This window comes from Oryctolagus cuniculus, chromosome 8 (genome assembly GCF_964237555.1).
Source record: "Oryctolagus cuniculus chromosome 8, mOryCun1.1, whole genome shotgun sequence".
In the NCBI taxonomy this organism is placed as follows: Eukaryota; Metazoa; Chordata; class Mammalia; order Lagomorpha; family Leporidae; genus Oryctolagus; species Oryctolagus cuniculus.
This window is the reverse complement of record NC_091439.1, coordinates 44,145,297-44,160,475: the sequence shown is the minus strand read 5'-3', so window position 1 is coordinate 44,160,475 and position 15,179 is coordinate 44,145,297. Positions and strand designations below refer to the sequence as shown.

Here is a 15,179-nt window from a genome sequence, read left to right as displayed (position 1 = left end):
CAGTATCCTGATACACATTCGCTATTCCCTGTGATGACTTCCAGTAAATGGAAATCCTATAGCTTTGCATTTTTCATTACGATTCCTGGACCTCTTTTGCTATGCAAATTAACAAGCAGATTTTCCATTAGTGCAAGAGAGTCACGTGGTTATTTACGAATACATAAGAATTCTTCTGGAGAATCCCAAGCTGGTCTTGAGAGAAACGGAACTTCACATAGGCCAGCCCCAGGAATGACTGGATGTTTTCTGTTACATATGCCCTTTCCTCTCCACTTCACCCCTCTCACCCATGCAATGTATTTTAAGACTCTGACATTTAGTCAAGCCTTATTTCCTGCGAAGCCTCCCCAGCTGAAATAACCTTCAGAGAGTTAGAGGCATCACTCAGTGTTTCCAACACTACTTTGAAGAGTCTTCATTTATCAAGTGACTAAAATACTATATAGAGGGGGACAAACAACAATGAGAAATATGGTAAACAAAAGGAGCAAGGAACTGCCAGTCACTGTAACTAACATTCGACCTGACAATTTATTCTCAACGGGTCTAAGAGAAGAGCATCTTACTCTGTGAATGCTTGGAAACATCATTGGCAGGTAAAAGAAGCATGGCTTTGTCTATAACATCCTTTTAGACTGAGGATGGGGGCCTCCCCTTCACTTCTTGAATCAATTTGCATGAATTTTTGAGTTTACTGTCTAGGGAGGAGGGAGAAGACCCAGTGATAACTGAGATCTGGCTCCAGAGGTAGGCCAATGGGATTTATTCTTAGCTCTACCAATCACTGCTTGTGGCTTTGGTCAAGATGTTTTAGGTATCTAAGGCTCAACTTCCACATTTATACAATGGGATAGGTAAAGTCCTTCTCTGGGTGTGGATCTCTATGATAATACATGTAGGAGCTTAGATAATAAGAACAATAATTAAACTTAAAAACTTAAAGAGAAGATCATCAATCAAATTATTTATGGGGAACAAGTAATATGATGAAAGTAAGGGGCTATCCATAATTTATGTATCACTCCCTGTTTACAATGTAATTTACAATTTAATTTATTCACACATACAAAAACACACAGATATATATGTATGTGTGTGTCCCTGTGTGTGTCAATACAGACATGCATATGAAAAACGAAGCACTATATGAAAGCCAGCAAATAAGTGGTATAGGCAATGAAGTCAGTAAAAGATCGGAGCAGAGAGAGCTCATTTTCAGCCTTAATAGTTACAAAGCAAGTGGAGTGTCCTCTGGTGATGAACGGAGTCAGGGCTTTAATAAATAGTGAAAGCTGAGATAATGTGCTGATTAGGACTTTGATAGACAGCAAAAGCTAAGCTATTGTGAGACAAGGACAGTAGCTTAATAAATAGCCCAGAGATGGAAAAACCTAAGACGTGGAAGATTCCATTGAGCCAAGTTTTACTAGAGTAGGGTTCAGAGTGCACTTAAGTTGATTTTGATGGAATCATGAAAGGATTTAAATTTTAGATTAAGAAGGGTTGACCTCATACCACAGGCCATGGGGAGCTGCTAAAAACCCTGAGCAAAGGAGTTACATGATCCAAGTGTTTTTTAGTAGAAAATAAACCTGGAGATATGTTTTATGTATTAAACAAGAAAGATTGGCAACTGCAAAAGTCATATTCAAAATATTTAACACCTTGTGGTAATCAAAGTATTCAGTAATCAATTCACTGGAGCACTCAGAGAGGACCGCACCCCTAAACGCCAGACTCACATCTTAATTTCTTATTCATCATTTCCAAGTGGGTGCTCAGTAGTCCCTTGCCCTCTCCACCTGCCTGAACCATTTCCTGATGGTTCCCACAGGTCAGGTCTTCCTCATCACAGTTAGTGACAGCTTTCATTCTCCTCATTCTTGACTCTCTCAACAGTCTGTGTCTAATCTACTTGAACACCTCCAGAAAGGTGAGTAATCATTACCACAAGAATCCAGGGACATCACCATGTAATGAGGGAGGGGCCAGGTGACGTAAGTGTGCTTTTCTGCAACTTTCTCAAACTGCAGATTTTAATGCTTGCTTCCTAATTTTATTCCTGACTGATCTCAGGTTCCATATCAAATTCTAGCTCCATTCTTTACTAACTTGTCTGACTTTGGGGAAATTGTTCAGCATCTTTGGATCAACATCCAGCCACCATCATCCCTTATCTGGATGTTGCAATAACCTAAGGGTTTCCTCATTCTATTTTTACTCCAGTCCCTCCCTTTTATCATTACAGCAGCCATGGTGAGGCTTTTAAAATGTCACTTCATGTCATGAAGTTCTACTCAGAACCTTTCACTGACTTCCACATCACTCAAAGTGAAAGCTGAACTCCCCACAATGGACAACAGGGTCCTTCACAATCTAGCTCACAAGTCTGACCTCTTTCTCAGTATCCTTCCATGCTCTTCACTCTGGTCCATGTCATGGCTGTGCTGCTATCCCTTGAATATCTTTCCTTTGCCTAGAACTACCTCTTCCCAGATGTCACACATGGCTCATCCCCTTTAAGAGGCAATGGCTTAAATGTTATCTGTTTATGAAGAACTTACCTGGCCTCTATGATTCAAAATTGCTTGTCACTCTAGCATTTTGTATTCACTTTCCCTGCTTTCTTTCTCTATACTACTATACACACACACACACACACACATACACACACACATAACAGACTTTATTTTTCCTTCTTTGTTCATTGCCAACCACTATTAGGATTTAAATTCAATCAACATTTTTAAAAGTATTTATTTATTTGATGGGCAGAGGGAAAGAGACCAGATGCAAAAGAGAGAGAAAGAGAGCACTCCTATCAGCTGGCTCACTTCTAACAGCTCACTTACAACAGCTCACTTACAACAGCTGGAGGGTTAAAGCTGCAAACCAGGAACCCAACCTAAATCTCCTATAAGGGGGGCATGAACCCAATTATTTGAGCCATCACTAATGCCTCCCAGGGTCTGCATTAGCAGGAAGCTGGAGTCAGGAGCAACAGCCAGGAATTGAAGCCAAGTATTCTTATGTGGGACAAGGGCATCCTTACTGGCAGTATAACCACCAGACCAAATGACTACCCTGTGATAGTGATTTTTGTATGGTGTGTTCATTTCATGTCTCTCAAACCTCAAATAGTGCCTGTTATTTTAGTGCCCATGCCTATGTGCATGTAAACCCCCCTCCCTACCCCAAAACAAATTTGTTATGTTCCAAATTGTATCTTCTCAAAAGTTTATAAAATATTTGAAGACTATAAACTTGAACTTCTTGGTTTCCAATCCAGTAAATCACCTTTCTTTGTTCACTGAAGATACATTCTAGACTAGGATACTTAGAGCTGTCCCAGATTCTGGTGTTTCAAGGACGATGTGTTCTTGGGTCTCTCAAGCTGGTACTTGGAGACAATTCTTTCTTGCAACCCAGAAATGCTGTTTGCAGTTTGTTTTGTTCACAAACTTCAGTTTTTGGTATGCATCAGACACAGTATAGGGCAAAGTGGCTTTTGCTGACTTGTTTGTCCCCTTCATCAAAGGGCAGACTTTCTGAAACTTCATGTATATAGACTTTTCAGTTCTGTCCAGAGTAGTCACAGCTCCTCTTGGAGGGGTTGCCCTGGTTCTGCACAACAAAACCATCTACTTCCTCCTTGGTGATCTCAGGGCACTTTGCAAAGCATCAACTCTAGCACTTGCCATAAAGCAGTCATTAATTTTATGTTCCTTTCTCCCCTGAGAGGCTATAAGCTTCTTAAGGTGGGGTCAGTATTTATCATTTTAGCTATGGAAACTAAAATAGTACCTTCACAATACAGAGTACAATACATTTTTGTTCATTGAATATGTTTGTATGTGAATCTCCAGTAGGAAATCATAGCACACCTGTTTGGACACAGACCTCCTCCCGGCCCCAACACAGAATAATCACAGGGATATGCAAGTCATATGTTTTGCTTTCAAATCTGAAATGGCCAAGGACAACACATTTTTAAAGAGCTGTGCTGTTTCAGGGTATTTTATTTTTATACATTTTCTTTTTTAAAAAAGATGTGTCAGGGCCAACACTATGGCACAGTGTTTAAAGCTGCTGCCTGCAATGCTGGCATGCTGTATCGGCACCAGTTAGAGTTGCAGCAGCTCCACTTCTGATCCAACTCCCTGCTTATTTGGCTGGGAAAGCAAAAGAAGATGATCCAAGTCCTTCAGTCCCTGCACCCATGTGGGAGACCCAAAAGAAACTCCTGGCTCCTGGCTTCAGCCTGTTCCAGCCCAGTCATTGAAGCCATTTGGGGGAGAGAAACAGAGGATGGAAAATCTCTGTCTCTCCTTCTGTCTCTCTGTAACTCAATACATATTTATTTGAAATGCCAAGTTACAGAGAGAGACAGAGAGAGAGAGAGAGAGAGATCTTCCATCTGATGGTTCACTCCCCAAATGGCCACAAAGGTCAGAGCTGGGCCAGGCTGAGGCCAGAAGACTGGAACTCCATCTGGGTCTCCCATAGATCATCCTCTGCTGCTTTCCCAGGTGCATTAGTAGGGAGCTGGATTGGAAGTGGAGCAGCTGGGGCATGAATTGGCACCCATATGGAATGCCAGCAAGGCATCAACTTAACTGGCTGTGCCATGCCAGCCCCTATCCATTTTCTAGCTGAATATTTTATCTGTTACTATTTTCTGGCTAAGGAATCAATATTATGTTACCTCCATAAAAAAATTCCCTTTAAACATTTTTCCTTAGGGGTGGATGTTTGGCCTAGAGGTTAAAACACCGCTTGGGAACCTCATATTCCACACTAGAGTGCCTGGGTTCTAGTCCGGGTTCCACTCCTCATTCTAGCTTCCCACTTATGTGCACTCTGAAGGGCAGTTGGTGATGATTCAAGTGGTTGAGTCCCTGCCACATACATGGGAGACCTGAACTGAGTTTTCAGCTTCCAGCCTCAGCCTGGCCCAGCTTTAGCAGTTGCAGGAGTTTGAGAAATGAACCAGGGAATGGGAGCTCTCTGTCTGTCTCTGTCTTTCAAATAGCTCTTGTTTATACTACTGTAGAATTGTGGTCTTTCTACTTTTCACTTGATTGTTATGGTTAGTTGTAAGTAGGCCTATAATTGCAAAGTGGATTTAATCTATGTTTTTGCCAAAATTTAAAAAAAAGAAAAGAAGGAAGGGAATTGAGGAAGAGAGAGAGAGGGAGGAGAATTTGGTTATCATCTTAGAAATGTACCTCTGAGATACATGAAATCTGTTCTCTTTATTAATAAAGATATTAATAAACAGAAAGCATAAAAAGAGAGAAATTTCTTAAAAATAAAATTTTCCTCTTAATCTTGGTTACTATTTTAAAAATAAACAATGTAGGAGACCCAAGATGGCTGAATAGGGTAAAGCCACACTAATTTAAGTCAGATACCCACTGACTTTTGCTTCAGCTTGAAGAGCTAACTGGGGTTTGACCAACCATTATCTATGAAATGACTGATAAAGATTTCAAATAATGATTGTAAGGAAACTCAATGAAATGCAAGAGAATACAGATAGATTAAAGAAATGAGGAAATCAATGTGTGACATGAATGAAAATACTAAGGAGGTAGAACTCATTAAGAAGAATCAAATTGAAATTTTGAAAATGAAATTTTCAATCAGTGAAATTAAACAATAAGATTGGGAGCTTTAACAGTAGGATAGAACAAGTGGAGGAAAGAATATCTGATCTCAAGGACAAGAATCTTGAAATAAACCAATCACACAAAAATAAAGAGAAAATGACTTAAAAATGAAGAAAGTCTACATGAAATATGGGATATAATTCAATGACCAAATATTCACATTATGGGTATTCCTAAAGAAGATGAAAAAGAAAAGGCATTGAGAACTTGCTAAATGAAATAATAGTTGAAAATTCCCCAGGTCCTGAAAGAGACATGGACATCCAGATACAAGAAACTCAAAGAAACCCCAAAAAAGTCTTCTCCAAAGCAGATTGTCATAAAATTGTCAAAAGTTAAAGACAAGGAGAGACTCCTAAAAACAGTAAGAAAAAAGTGTTGTTACATATAAAGGAAAACCAATTAGGTTAACATCAAATTTCTCAAGGGAAACACTACAGGCCAGAAGCAGGTGGTATGATATATTCAAGGTCCTAAAATAAAAAACACCTTCCAACCAAGAATATTGTATCCAGTGAAGCTATCCTTTAAAAGTGAAGGATAAATAAATTATTTTCCAGATAAGCAAAAACTGAGAGAACTCACCATCATCAGACCAGCCTTACTAGAAATTCTGAACGGTGTCCTGCATTAGAACACAACACTGCCGAATTCACTTACAGAGCAGGTAGAATCATTATCCAATCAACAAAACCACAGTTCTTAGTTCTTACCTATTAACACTTACTTGAATAAAAATGGATTAAACTCATCAACCAAAAGACTTAGGGTGGCTGAATGGATAGAAAACCAAGACCCCACTATATGCTGCCTACAAGAAACTCACTTCACAAGGATACTTAAAGGCTAAAAGTATAGGGTTAGAAAAACATATATCAGACAAATGGAAACAGAGGGCATGTGGGTGTGGTTATCCTGATTTCAGATAAAACAGATTTTAAATCAAAAACTTTAAAAAGAGATAAAGAAGGACATTATATTAAAAAAGTTCAAATCAGCAAGAAGACATGCCAATCATAAATATATATACACCCAACACAAGACTACTCAGACATATACACAAATACTATTAGATCTAAAGGGAGAGATAATCTCCAGTACAATAACAGGGGGTATCTTCAACACCCAGCTCTTACCAATGGACAGATCATTCCAGACATAAAATCAATCAAAATGTATCAGAGTGGAAACAGATGATCAAGCAAATAGACCTAACAGACATTTACAGGACATTTCACCCAACAGCTACAGAATGCAAATTCTTCTCATCAGCACATGTGACATTTTCTAGGATAGACTGCATATTAGGCTACAAATTAGATCTCTGCAAATTTATAAAGATTGAAATCATACCATGTATCTTCTGAGGCCATAAAAGAATAAAACTAGAACTCAACAACAAGAACACTCATAAATACTTGACATTAAGCAATATGCTACTGAATGATCAGTGGGCCACTGAAAAATTTAAGAAGGAAATAAAAAACTTCTTAAAATAAATTATAATGAAACCACAGCATGTCAAAACCTGTGGAATACAGCAAAAGCAGTACTGAGGGAAGTTTATAACACTAAATGTTTACATTAAAAAAAAGAGAGAGAAATGGGGCTGGTGCTATGGCATAGTGGATAAAGCTGCCGCCTGCAGTGCCAGCATCCCATATGGGCACCAGTTCTAGTCCCAGCTGTTCCACATCCAATCCAGCTCTCTATGGCCTGGGAAAGCAGTGGAAAAAAGTCCTTCGGCCCCTGCACCCATGTGGGGGACCTGGAAGAAACTCCTGGCTCTTGGCTTCAGATCAGTCCAGCTCTGGCCATTGCCACCATTTGGGGAGTGAACCAGGGGATGGAAGACCTTTCTTCCTCTACCTCTTCCTATCTGTAACTCTGCTTTTCAAATAAATAAATAAATATTTAAAAAGATAGCTGCACCACCAAGTTTATAGCATTACTGTTCACAATAGCCAAAATTTGGAATCCACCAAGTTGTCCATCATCAGAAGAGTGGAAAAAGAGAATGTGGTATATACACACAGTGGAATATTATTCAGCTATAGAAGCACAAAATTCGACCATTTGCAGCAAAATGGATGTTACTAGTGACATCACGTTGTGTGAGATAAGCCAGATCCAGAAAGGCAAATACTGCATGTTCTCCCTTATACGTGGAGCTAAAATTTAAAAAGCAAAAAACCAAAAAAAAAAAAAAAAAAGAGGAAGAAAGAAAAAAAGTCTGCTGGTAATCAGTATTGCTGCAAATATAGTTTGTAAAACTTTGTTTTCAAACCAATGATTAAGAACATTACACTATTATAGTTTCAATGATTTGTGATTACTTTAAAATTTACTGTATAAGGGTGAGATGGTCATTTTTCCCATTCAATTATTGTTTATAGTCATTATCTATATTCCCATTAAACTAGGTTTTTGTTTTTGTTTTTTGCTTTTTACTTGTTAAAATTCTTATTAGGTGAAGTATAAAGCCTTTTTAGTGAAATGTAAATTTAAAATGTATTATCTCAAAAACTAAAAAAAAAAAAAAAAGAAAAGAGGGCTGGAGCAAGGGTAGGAGAAGAAAGGAGGGATGAAGGGAAGGGAATATCATTACATTTTTAGAATTGCATCTACAAATCACATAGAATCTGTTAAAAATTAATTAAAATTAAAATAAAAAATTCTTGAAAATAATTTTAAAATATCAAAAGAAACAATTTAAAAATCATACACACTATGGGGAAGTTTTAAAGGCAAAACTTCTGTCTTTGATAATGCTACAACATTATATTATATTATATTATATTATATTATAACATCATATGAGATAAATTGCTATCTTTTTTTGGTCCTTTTTTTTATACATGTAATTCATTTATTTGAAAGGCAGAGAGACAGGGACAGGTAAATAGAAAGAGATCTTCCATCCACTGGTTTACTCCCCAAACGACTGCAAAGGTCAGAAATGGACCATGCCAGAGCCAGGGATCTGGCACTCTATCTGGGTCTTCCACGTGGATGGCTGGAGCCCACATACTTGAGCCATCTTCCCTATTTCTCAGGTGCATTATCAGGGAGCTAGATTGGAAGGGGAGAAGCCAGGACTTGAGCTGGCATTCTAATGTATTATCCTACATTTTAGGAAGCAGCTTAATCCACTGCACCATGACACCAGCCCAGATTACCATCTTAAGTAGTAATGCCAGTAATGATGACTTCCCCAAACACACCATCCTCTTTGTTTTATGGTGTGGTCCTTTATTTGCCCAATAAGAGATATCTTGTTCTTCAAGGCTGTTTGTCAGAGAATAAAAAGTAAAAATCAGCTCCTAATCAGCCTTTGAATTACAAAATAGACTCTTCCAAACTCTTGAGACATCTAAAAAACAAAAGTTTTGAATTGTAAGAACAAATCTTTTCAAAAATTTTTGTTTCAATTTAGAAAAGATGAATTTTTCTTTGTGTAATTTATTTGAAATGCCTTAAAAAGTAAAAGTAAAAAGAGGAGTGAATGGATGAACAGAAGAACTGATGTACATAGAGTACAATGTTAATTTCAGAATTTGGGTGCTGGGCATATGGTGTGTACCATAAAATACTTGCATCATTGTTGGGTGTTTAAAAATTTCTAATAAAATGTAAGAGGAAAAGTCTGCATCAATGCAGGATAACTTTCTTGTGAGCAACCGATAGAAAAGAGGGTAGATGAAAAGTTAGTAAAGCCTATCCTTACCTCTCTGCCATCTGCCCTGGAAAGACTAAATTAAGTTTTCCTCAACTGGGGAAAATAAGAAAAAAATTATAGGAACTCATACTAGAACTCATTTAGTCCCCAGTTTATCCCCCCCCCCAAAGAAACTTTTACCTGTGTGGGAAATGTAAATATCACACCTAAAAATTACTAGATAAGACACTGCTTAATTGTTTGAATCCAGAACCATTAGGAAATAGTTCAGGAAAATTTCATGGAAATTGAGATTTCTTGAGGGCTAAATATGAACTGCTTGACTTCTGAGGTAATAGCCAAACAAAATATCAGAGATTTCATCAACACTTGCATGGAGATTAATTTCTATCACCAAAAACTGAGAAGAGGAGAGGAGAGGAGAGGAAGGGAGGGGAGGAGAGGGGAAGGGAGGGGAGGGGAGAAATTTAGTCTTCAAATATTATAATCCTATGTTTGAAGTTTTAAAAAACAGTTTCTCTTCTCTGGAAGATTCATCTCTGCCACCCACATCAGAAACCCAGATGGAGTTCCTGGCTCTTGACTTCTGCCTGGTCCAACCCTAGCTGCTGCAGCCAATTGAGGAATAAATGAGGAAATGGAAGCGCTCACTCTCTCTCTCTGACTCTCTACCTTTCAAATAAATAAATCCTTGAAAATAATTCAGCATCATTCCCATAGACTTAGATACTATTTTTAAATAACAAAAATTAAAATGATAAAAGTTGGTAGAAAACATACATATGAAGATGATAGCAGGACATCAGAAGCCTATAGTGAGGACAAAACACAGAAGATAAAACGAAAACATATCAGGTGTGTTTCTTTGAGTTGGACTCATGAAAAAATTTTCCAATACACAAATATCTGCTAACTCATCTTTAAAGACAAATTTATTTCAAAAGCAGCATAAAAAGTAAAATATTTTCCCCAGTGAAAAGAAAAAGAATAATTTCTTTCAATTTTTATTAATTGTATTCCAGAATCTGGAGAAGATATGTGTGGGGGTGGCATTTGGTGCAGTGGTTAAGATATTCTTGTGGTTAAGATATTCTTGTAATGCTGGCATGCCATGTTGAAGTACCTGGGTTTGAGTCCTGGTTCTGCTCCCGGTTCCAGCTTTCTACAAATCTGCACTCTGGTAGGTAACAACTGACAGATCAAGTACTTGTGTCCCTACAACCCGTGTGGGAGACCCGGATTGAGTTTCAGGATCTTGGCTCCAGCCTGGTTGTCCCTCATGTCCTCATGTCCCTGATTGTTGTGGCCATTTGGAAAGTGAACCAGTGGGTTGGAGATCTTGCCTCTGTCTCTCTAACTTTCAAATAAATTTTTTTTTTCAAGTTTATTTATTTATTATTATTTATTTATTTATTTATTTATTTTTTAACTTTTATTTAATGAATATACGTTTCCAAAGTACGAATAATGGATTACTATGGCTTCCCCCCCATACCGTCCCTCCCACCCACAACCCTCCCCTTTCCCACTCCCTCTCCCCTTCCATTCACATCAAGATTCATTTTCGATTATCTTAATATACAGAAGATCAGCTTAGTATACATTAAGTAAGGATTGGATTTCAACAGTTTGCTCCCACACAGAAACATAAAGTGAAAAATAATAGATGATTTTTTTTTAATGATGATGAAATCAGATCAGACCTATTGTCATGTTTAATCCCAGTGAGAGTCAAGTTGGGAGTTGATAGTTTCTTTTCTTTTCTTTCTTTTTTTTTTTTTTTTTTTTTACAGAGGATCAGTTTAGTATGCATTAAGTAAAGATTTCAACAGTTTGCACCCCCATAGAAACACAGAGTGAAATATATTATTTGAGTACTCGTTATAGCATTAAATCTCAATGCACAGCACATTAAGGACAGAGATCCTACATGAGGAGTAAGTGCACAGTGACTCCTGTTGTTGACTTTACCAATTGACACTCCTGTCTATGGCATCAGTAATCTCCCTATGCTCCAGTCATGAGTTTCCAAGGCTATGGAAGCCCTCTGAGTTCTCCGACTCTTATCTTGTTTAGACAAGGTCATAGTCAAAGTGGAGGTTCTCTCCTCCCTTCAGAGAAAGGTACCTCCTTCTTTGAAGACCTGTTCTTTCCACTGAGATCTCACTCACAGAGATCTTTTGCCAGAGTGTCTTGGCTTTCCATGCCTGAAATACTCTCATGGGCTTTTCAGCCAGATCTGAATGCCTTTAGGGCTGATTCTGAGGCCAGAGTGCTATTTAGGGCATCTGCCATTCTATGAGTCTTCTGAGTATCTCACTTCCCATGTTGGATCACTCTCCCCTTTATTTATTCTATCGGTTAGTGTTAGCAGGTACTAGACTTGCTTATGTGCTCCCTTTGACTCTTAGTCCTTTCATTATGATCAATTGCGAACTGAAATTGATCACTTGGACTAGTGAGATGGCATTGGTACATGCCACCTTGATGGGATTAAATTGAAGAAATGCAAGAAGCAGATCTCAAAAAATTGATAAGAACATTAAGAAGTTCTCAAAAACAAATTCTTGAACTACAGAAATCCTTAATGGACAAGATAGAAAATCTCTCTCGTGAAAATGAAATATTAAGGAGGAATCAAAATGAAACGAAACAACTAGTACAACAGGAAACTGGGATAGTGACTGAAGTGAAGAATTCAATAGATCAAATGAAAAACACAATAGAGAGCCTTACAAACAGAATGGGAGAAGCAGAAGAGAGAATATCGGACTTAGAAGACAGAGAACAGGAAAGGATACAGTCAGACCAAAGAAAAGACGAGGAAATTAGAAATCTAAAACATATTGTCGGGAATCTTCAGGATACTATTAAAAAAACCAACATTCGGGTTCTAGGAGTTCCTGAAGGCATGGAGAGGGAGAAAGGATTAGAAGGCCTTTTTAGTGAGATATTAGCAGAAAATTTCCCAGGTTTGGAGAAGGACAGAGAAATCCTAGTACAGGAAGCTCACAGAACCCCTAATAAACACGACCAAAAGAGACCCTCACCACGACACGTTGTAATTAAACTCTCCACAGTGAAACATAAAGAAAAGATCCTAAAATGTGCAAGAGAGAAACGTCAGATTACTCTCAGAGGATCTCCAATCAGACTCACAGCTGACTTCTCATCCAATTTAATTTCAAATAAATTTTTAAAAATTTTAAAAGTTTTTAACAAAGATATTTATATTCATCATAGGTCACACTTTACTCCCCACAAGTACAGACTAAAGTAAAAAGAGTCCTACAATACATTTTGTTTACAAGGTGCATATTAGAATCATAGAAGCATTCTTCCATGACAGCTGACAGTTATCATTTTGTTAGTCCCTTTTCCACAATCATTAAAAAATGTTTTCAAAAAGTCTAGAAAAGAGGTTTACTTGAGAAAAAAAGCTTACTGGGGGCGCTAGCTTCTAAAACCCAGCTCAGATTTGGAAGTCCCTTTAAGGGATCCACCTCATGTCACAAAGCTAAACAGATCAAGAACAAAGGACATTTACAGAACCACTCTTATGGACATGTTATTTATGGCATCCCCCAAGCCAAATACTATGCTTCCTTAATATTGTCACAGGTTTACAAATATCTTAACCCAGAGATTCAGACTGTTCTTCTTGCATAAATAAGGAGATACATCCAAACTTTCTTCAGATTTTCTTGCTGAAGTCCTACGAGTCTAAGAGAAGACAAAGGCAGAGCGATAATTCTCAAGGTAGGGAACAGACAAGTGTCCATTCAGTAGAAACATTAGGATTTTGAATTCTCTTTCTTCTCTTTTCAAGGTCCCAGGTGCTTTACAGTCTTTCTATCAACTTTTATAATTTCCATACATACTCCACCCTGAACTTAGTCTTCGTCTCTTCCTCCTTCCCTCTTTCTGGCACTGGATCGCCACCCTTGCATCCCAGTTACCTGTGCTGCCAGGAATGCTGCTTTCACTGAGGCGAAGGGGCTCCTCTTCTGCCTGTGCTCATATATTCCAAAAGACAAGCTACCTCTTCCTGCTCCTCTTTCTCTCTCTCTCTAAAAGGCACAGAGAGATAGAGAGATCTTCTATCTGCAGTTTTGCTCCCTAATTGTTCTCAACAGTTGGGGCTGGGCCAGGCTGAAGATGAGAGTCTGGAATTCAGTCTGGATCTTGCACATGGGTGGATCAGAAGGGGAGAAGCTGGACTCAAATCAGACACTCTGACAGGCAAGGCATACTCAAGTGCTGTGCCAAATGCCCACCTCTTCTATCAGTTTTCTAATACTCCCTCTTGTGGAAACTGGGGGCAAATTCTCCCAGCAATGAAACAGGCAACCTCTAGGTATGAAAGAAACCATCTTCAAAATCACCTCTTAACAGCAGCAGGAGCCCCAGTTTAGACCCCGTTTGCCTGACATCTCTTGTCTTGCAGAGAAGTTTCTGTCCAACAAATGGATGTCTCTCAAAAGTTAGGGGAGATTTTGTCTCCCTTATTTTATAGACACATGCCTGCTTTTCTGCAATGTACCATGGTATTTTTCATTATATAATAGAGTTCATGTTGGGCATACAGAGAAAGATCTCATCTGGATACATATCAAATATCCATGTTCAGTGGAAGCCTTTAAACAGCTTTACAATGAATGGAAGGGGAAGTATGTCAGATTAGCCATGGAAGCAAGCAAACTCTAAGGTTTTGTTTTGGAAACACAACCTGGGCTTTTTATCCACTTGTCTGTCTAATTTTGAGGTTCTATAATACTTTTAGAACAAGACTAAAAACCAATAGCCAGACTTTACAGATAACAGAAAGATGCATGGTTCCTTTAAGTGACTTTACCCAGGTTGTTAGCAGAGATTTCAAGTGCCACCAAGCATAGTAGCTGGGCAAAGAGAGGCCTTCTCATTGTCTGAGAATTTGCAGGCAAGGCTTTTCTAGCTAGCTATTTAAATATTTCCTAATAGAAGTTAAACAGATCCTTACACAATAATGCAATTTTTTTCAAACCAAAAAAAAAAAAAAAGCTCAAAATATTTCATGGCCATGACTGCTAAAGTTAGTTAATTTTAAATTAAATAAATTCAAAGAAGAAGCCAGCATAGGTTGAGCATCCCTAATTTAAATATCCAAAATCACAAATACTCAAAAATTCACAATTTTTTAGTACCAACACGATGCCACAAGTGGCAAATTCCACATTTGACTCACGTGACAGGCCACAGTCAAAATGCAGGCACACTACAAAATGCCTGAAGTTCCCTTCAGGCCAGGTGTGCAAGATCATGTGAAACATAAATTAATTTGTGTTTAGAGTTGTATCACATCCCCAATATATCTCACCCTGTATATTCAACCTATATAAGACAACCAGTGAATAAAATTTTGAGGCTCAAGCTAATCCTACTAACATCATAATGGTGATGAGATGATGATGGTAGTGGTGATGATATCTTTGTTTGGTACTTTATATATACAAAGGGTATTCACATTTTCACCCATTTATATTATTATCCCAATCCACCTTACATTTGAGAAAATGAAATTTTGATAACCAAATTTTTATTTTTATAAAGAATAGATAACTTAATTTTCAGAATAAGGAAAGGGAAACTAGATCATTTTTCTAACAATATGGGTTACAGAAAACATGTGTTAACTTACTGTAGTTTGCAAAAAGATTTCCCCTCATTATCTTGTGAAGTGTCGTAAGTTTGGTAATATGAATCACCCGAGACATTTTCTCAGGGTTTTGTACTTTGGGAAGATACCCAGATCTAAACTCTGTCTACAGCCATTGGGAGATCCTTCT

The 15,179-nt window shown here is 38.0% G+C and overlaps 1 protein-coding gene across 3 annotated transcripts in view; it reads right to left on the bottom strand.

The window, feature by feature from the left end:
- The window catches only part of TNIP3 (TNFAIP3 interacting protein 3), a 67,658-nt gene that overhangs the window by 46,319 nt on the left and 6,160 nt on the right, over positions 1–15,179 (bottom strand). The window contains exon 1 of one of the 3 annotated variants that reach the window (XM_051819819.2): positions 13,314–13,634. The exons of 1 other annotated variant lie outside the window; for it this stretch is intronic. The gene's annotated coding sequence lies outside the window, so the exon portion shown is untranslated. Of the gene's footprint in view, positions 1–13,313; positions 13,635–15,179 lie in introns of those variants that run through there. One more of the 3 variants, XM_070047668.1, reaches the window with a different exon arrangement.